We start from the raw sequence: 7,271 nt of genomic DNA on the forward strand, positions 1-7,271 counted from the left end.
CTTCTTTCTAGCAGCCCTAGAGTGATTCTTGAACACAGTTTTAATGTCATCATAGGATAACTGATAGATATCTCCCCCAAACAACATGTTGAGGGTCTCCAACATGTCCTCCCTGATCCCTCAAAGAAGAACTAGTTTGAGTGATTCAGGATCAAGGGTGCATATGGCCCTCCTATAACTGAGTTGAAATCTCTCCTCATAGTCTTCTAGGGATTAATCAAGTCCAAGAGTCATTATAAGGATTTCTTCCTTAGTTTCTTTGGACCTATAGTAGTCCATGTACTTGTCATTAAAGGCTTGCTGAATTTGAGGCCAAGTAGAGATGCTACCCCTAGGTAGACCCATAAACCAGCAAAAGGCTGCATCCTTAAGGGTAGAGGGGAATAGCTTCAACTTTTGGTCATCAGAGGCATAGTAATAGTTCCTACAGACAACAATAAATTCAAATATGAAGGTATCAAGATCCTCAGAGGTTAAGTCATGGAAGTGTGGAAGGGAAGTATGGCTTATATTATTCATTCTAGCCTCTCCATTAGTTTCTCTGATAGGGAAAACCTCATTGTTCTTTTTTTTCAACCATAGGTTGGGTAGGTGAAGTGGGTTCTTCTTCTTCCCCAATAAGTTCTTCAAAGATTTCAAGTTGCTCACCTAGAGGGTCTTCTAACTCCCCTGTAGTCAGAGAGGGAAGTTGACAGTCACCGAAGAAGAGTGAAGGTTGATTGCTTGAGGGTGTGGGGGTGTTTGGTAAGAATTTTCCTTGAGTATCTCTATTCCTATGAGGCATGAAATAAATTTTTTCTCTTTTTATTTTATGTTACTTTTTCAAAATTGTATGCAAAACAGAAAACAATGCTTAAGCAGAAATAACATCTACCTAGACACCTCCCTGGCAACGACGCCAAAAAGTGGTGAGCCTTGGTATTGCACCAAGAGTGCTGCAACTCCCAAGGGCTCCTCAACTCTATCAACCCGAGGTTCATACAAACTTATAGGTGACAGTGTTATATGCACAGTGGATATGATTCCACTCATGCCACCCTCAACTAAGACATTTGATCAATAGTGCTCTAGGACCATTCCCCTTACTGGATTACAATGAAAGCTAGCTAATGATGGTGAAATTTGGAAGCTACCTCTAACTATGAAAAGGGAAATGCTATTAGATTCCACTTGCAAATGCTATTGAATCAGTTCATGAAAAGACGCGAGCTACACTACTTGCAGAAAGGAAACTACATTAACTTGTAATCAACCATTTAGCTATCAAATCTACTTGAGACAAGAATCTAGCCTATCAAACCATAACTCAAAATGTTATGTATCATCTAACTAGCTCACATTTGCATATAAATCAATGTTCTATTTGTGCCAAATCTGTGATCAGTGCTATTATGTTTTGCGGTGAAGGAAAAGGAGGGTTTGGAGTGGCCTAGGAGCTGCCCTTAATCATGGAGTCAAATTGGGGGTCAACATACTTCTAAGTTAAGTCCAAATTGTAGCAAAGGTAAAAAATTATGAGGAAACAGGTTGCTATAGGAAGTTGCTACAGGTGCCCTATATTGCTACAAGAAGGCCTGTAATGCTATAGGAAGGCTACCGAGAAGGTTTAGGATTTGGAAATTATGGGTGCAAGGTATGACAAGGTGGATGGAGGTTGAGGTAAATGAATGAAGGGTGGCCAAAGCCCCTATCCAAGCCCAAAGCCTTTTGAAGGCCTATTTTGAACTAGGAGAGACACTCATGATGGTCTAGGAAGATGATCTCATGAACAAAACTTTTAGGACATAAATTGGGATTAATAAGAGAAGGTGAGAAAGTTCAAGATGGAGGTGGTGAAGGTTCCCTTGTCTACAGATCCAAAAAACCCTGCAATCATCACATGCATATACCCAATTATCATTGACAAAATGAAACAATCAATAGTGGAAAAGATGAGTTGAATTTAAATTCCATCTACTTTTATGCCAAAACTCTGATCTAATAAAAAATTCAACTCCTAAGCTATGGTAAGCATATGAAAAACAAGATGGCCAACATACATCTTCTTCCAAGAAATCATAAACATAATATTTTTGGGACTGTGGTTGTAAACCCTTCTACACATGCTCCCATGAGAGAGATGAGGTAGAGCCTTTGCAGTCACAGATTTTAGATGTATTTTTCTCTAAGGAACTGCAAGAAACTAATAAGCACTCTAAACTAAAAAGAGATACAAATACACAAGAGGGACCGAAGCCATTAGGGTTGGGCCCACACCCAAGGGCCTCAGCCCTCTGGAACTAACTAAGTGATGAACCAATAAGAAACTTCTCATTATCATTGCATCAATGTCTAATACATCATATAACAATAAAACATAATAGTGCCAAGTACTTGAGCTCAATAGCTACCTAGCTGAAAACAAAACTCGAATCCTAACAAGCTCTTTCACATGTTTATTTACGCAAGAGGGTAGTTGCTAGTATCTCACTAGAAAATAGGGATGTTTGTCTCCCACAACGCGAGAATGGTGGATCTTGTTCCTCATTAAATGCACTTGCTTGGCTCCTAATGACCTCAAGCTGATGAGAGAGAGTGTTGTGATCTCGGGTTGATTGAAGGAGTCAAAGAGGTGGACAACCTCCTAGAATCTCTCCCCATTGTCTACTCTGAGCCCCTGCATGGAAATTATCTAAAAAATGCTTCATTTCCTGCAATTAAACCATATTAGGCCACATGACATAACAAACATCTTTTAGCCTTCTCACTAAGCATAATATAACAAATATTGTAAATAAATGTGAGAAAGAGATAGTTCTAAAGCTAGAGGATGGCATCATGACCCTTATAATGTACATATTGATGAGCCTCATCAATGATATTCCATTATATCTCCACCACTTTCATCAACCATATGCTTCTCACCCATTTGGCATGATCACATCGACAAAGGTGGGCTTCCTCTCAAAAGGTACTTTAATCATTTTGCACCAGGGTGGTTATGTTTGTTTGTATTTGGGCATTTGAAATCGATCATGGGGTGATATGGAAGAAGGATGGGTTTTGATTTTGATCTTCTTCTTTGACCTTAAATGGGGAGTTAATCTTCGATCCTAGTCTAATGGGACCTTCCCTAATGGCCCAATGGATATAGAGGGGACACTACATGGGAAGCACTGATTGAGATAACATAGTTCCATCTATTCGTATTTCATAGTCAACACTTTCCATCATACATTAAAAACCCATATCTCACCTCTGATATTCAAGTTCAACTAACCATTGGTTCTTTGTGATTTGGCATCCATACATTCACATACTTGGGTGGGGCCTAGGAACTTATCCCAAGGAGTTTGATGCAACTAAAAGAAATAGGAAGAGCATACATCGCCACAACAAAACAAAAATAAAGAATATAAAAATGCAAAATATGGCAAGGGACATACACATTAGCATTTGAGAAAAATCCTAGCATGAGCTTTACCTCACTCATTATGGCCATCACCCAGTTCTTGAGCATATGTTGCTCCATCACATCATAAAAAGGAACTCTTGCATGTCCCAACCCCAATGAGCAATAAACAAATTCATCTTTAAGAGGTAATACAATTTCTATATCATTCAAAGCAAGCTCTAACCCTTGAGCTATGATCAATAACACAAAGAAAATCAAGAATAAGCAAAAAGCGCACAAGAGGGGTGGAAAAACAAAGGTCAAGTTGGTAACTCATGCATCCATAATTGCTCCCTCCTCACATCTATACACTCAAGGTCTGGACCCCCCATCAACCAGTCCCCTTGACTATGACACTCGGCCATGAAGCCTTATCTCGTCCATGATAATCACTATTATTCACTAACACCTATCAATTGAAGGGTGGACTGAGGAAATGTTACTTCCCCATAGGGACTAGAGACACCTAATAGGGTTGTCCTTTGGCCACTCCTACCTAGGGAGAAAACATAAATGCGAGTTCAAGGCCTTGATTTTGGAAGGGGATATTTGTATGAAGTATTAAATAGCCCATGACACTCAAGATTAGTTCACTTAGATGCAATAATTATTTTTGTCCCTAATGATTTGTTTTTTTCACTAGAATTTGTGTTGTGATTGTCAGGTGGTTCAACAACCCATTTCTTGGGAACCTTTTCCATGGGTACTTAGGCCATTAGAGAGGAAATTGGCACTATAAAGTGAAGCGTTGAGACTCTTGGGCCTCCTAGAAGGAACAACATTTGACACATGTACAAGGGAACACCTAGCACCCAGGATAGTGTACCATTTGCATTGGATTTGATGATTCTTTAAGATGACACACCTAGACCCAACATGGTCCCAGGCTGGTCGTAGCTCCAATTGATGGATGGAAGCTGATGTAGGGACCATATGAGGACGGTATCACCTTAAGATACCAGGGAGGGCTAGTTTCACCTAGAAAGCCCTCAATGTTGGAGCAGAGAAGGACACTTTGAGTAGTAGGAGACCCATAGAGACCACTCTATGGTGCCCTAGCTAGATTTTGGGATAACAAGGAGCCATTGAGGTGGATTTGAGGGCCAACCCTCAAATCATGATTTTTACATGCTTCTACATCACATTTGGCATCTCTTGGTACTTGGACATGGCATTTGGAGGTCATTTTATTCATGACATTAGCCCTAGAAATCGATCGGATCACATGTGTGGGCTTGTTTGAGAATTTATGATGACAACTAGTGGGTTGGCTTGTAACCCAAGCATGTTTAGTGATTAAACTTGTATCTAGGGGATTTTAGGCTAATATTAGAGTTCGTACTCATATAAATGGAGGAGAACATTATGTCATTTGGATCATCATCACTTAGACTATTTCAGGCCTCCTTAAGAGATTTCCGTCCTCTTGTATCTTTGGAGAGATGTGATCTATGTAATACTTTTCATATTGGAGCTACTTTCTTGTCTTTGGAGAAGTTATCTTGGATCAATATTGGATTATACATGCTTATCATATTGTAAGTGAGCTTTGTTATTGAATATTTTTTTATTTAATGTCTAATTCATTGAATGTAATGCTTATCTAGGGTTTTCTATTGCACCATTTATTTGTTGTAAGATCAATTGTATAGAATCTAGATATCCTAATTGTATGCATTATTCATGTATGGAATGTGAATGGTAATCCCCTTGGTGAACTGTTGTTATAACTCTCCCAAGTGTCATTGATCCCTCACAAAGATAATAGCTTGGGTTTTGGTACAGGGCATCAAAACATCCTCATGCCTTGCATGATTTAGTTAATATTTAACATCCATAGACTCCATCCACCCAAGGACTAGGAATTGACCTTTTCAATTTGGTGATCAGGCCTTATCTTATCCATAAATTGAATTTTTCTCTCTCTTTTCTCTAAATTCATCCCTCTTAAGGATAAGTGTCTTAATTAGGGCTTGGAGCGAAATTATCTAGGAGAGAAATTTTTAGTTTTGGAAGGATTCAACATCAATGGTGCATTTAGTTGCCTCATAATCAACCTCCTTGGTGGCTAATCCATCCATTCTTCGCCTTGATTTCTCTTGCCCTAACTATTTTTCCCTAGCAGGACCCTAGTTAAGCTTCAACTTGAGGAAGGTTTCATATGCCTTTGATTTTATAATATTCATTGTTGGAAACCTTTTCATAGGCACCTCGACTGTAGGATACTCCATATTTATTGCTACTTATCAAACCCTAGGTCTAGTGTGCCCTCATATTATGCCTCTATAAGGAATTTGAATTGTCTCATTCTCATTGTTTGAGCGTTGTACTTAGTTGAGCCCTCCTTTGAGAGCCTATTATGTCACCTTAAACCTCTAAGCCTAGAATATCTCTTATAGGTGACCTATAAACAAGGAAGCCTCCCATTGGTGAAAGTCCATAAAGAGCAGGGGGTAGTGGTTGTGGTTGTTAGTCCTTATAATCTCCTAGGCTGAAAAGGAAATCGAGAAGGGTAACCTCAAACCACATCAGCTCAGTAGCTAGCCCTACTGAGCATGAGAGGGATCTCTCTAAGTCTCTTATCAGTGATATGACTTTAAAGCAAATGAGTTTTAGGCTAGATATATGTATTTGTTTGTTTGTTTGTGAAAATTTGGGTTTTAGGGTTCGCTGAACTTAGGGTTTGGAGCCACAAATAGGTCTAGGATGTAGGAGTGCAGGAGCAAATATGAGAAGTAGCTATATATCAGAAGACATGGTGTATTTAGAATATTGTCAGTGTAGTATAGAAGATAAAGTGTAGAAGAAACTAATGAGCATAAGCAAACATGATTTCATTAGCTTAGGAAGACATAAACATAACTATGAAAACCAGATAACGGAGCTTGAAAAAAAGAATTTTGTATATTTCACTGTAATGCATCCATAGAAAGAAGAGATATCATGTAGATAAAAATTTTAAACCATTAGAAAACAAATAGAATTAAGAACAAGCACCATGAACTCACTGGGCTAGAGTTTCTTGAAAATAGTTGCAACCTGTCTCTATATTAGCTGAAAAGATGATTACATGCAAGCCTCTTTCACAAAAAGTTCAACCCTCTTCTCCTCAAGAGAAATGATACATATATACTCTCCTAGACCACTTTCCCACCTTCAAGAGTCGAATTCCTTGGTGGAGGAATTGACTCCAAGATTCTCTCAACCAACAGGTGAGAATGAGAAGGTGAAACTCAAACACTTCTTGGAGAGTATGTTTAGGAGTTTGCTTCTTTTATGAGGCCTAATAAACATCAAAAACAACCTATGATGTACATTTATTCATGCCTACATCACCCAGCCTCAAAACTAGTGCCATTACATAGAGAATCTTGACTTTGACTAAGTCAAACTAGAAACTAGAAATTTTACACAATGAAATTTACAAGTTAGGACACAGAAAAGTGCAGAAGCGCAGAGCCGACTTTGAGATGATTTTCAGGTGCCTTCTAGGAGTCAAAATACAAAACTGAGAGAATACTCAACTAGCCCTTCATGTCTAGTTTCCAGAACAGTTTGAATTTCTGAATTTGAACCATGGGAAGGCCTTCCAAAATCCATTCTCCCAAGGTCACTCCAGAAGTGCAGCGCCTGTCAAAAAAGGGTCCAAAAGGTTAGTTTTTTGCCACTTTTTTGCACTTTTCTCCAAAACTGAGCCACCTCTGCAAAATTTGAGCAAATGGGTTTTTAGGGGATGGCAAGAGCTTTCCAAAAATATAAACTTTTCCTCAAATGGAGGCCTGAGGAAAAAGCGCAAAGCCAAAGCGCTGCATGTAATATTCCTAATTAGCTATGGCTA

Source organism: Pinus tabuliformis, chromosome 4_1 (genome assembly GCF_031772625.1).
Source record: "Pinus tabuliformis cultivar Carrire ecotype Pingquan chromosome 4_1, CPIR1, whole genome shotgun sequence".
Taxonomy (NCBI): domain Eukaryota; kingdom Viridiplantae; phylum Streptophyta; class Pinopsida; order Pinales; family Pinaceae; genus Pinus; species Pinus tabuliformis.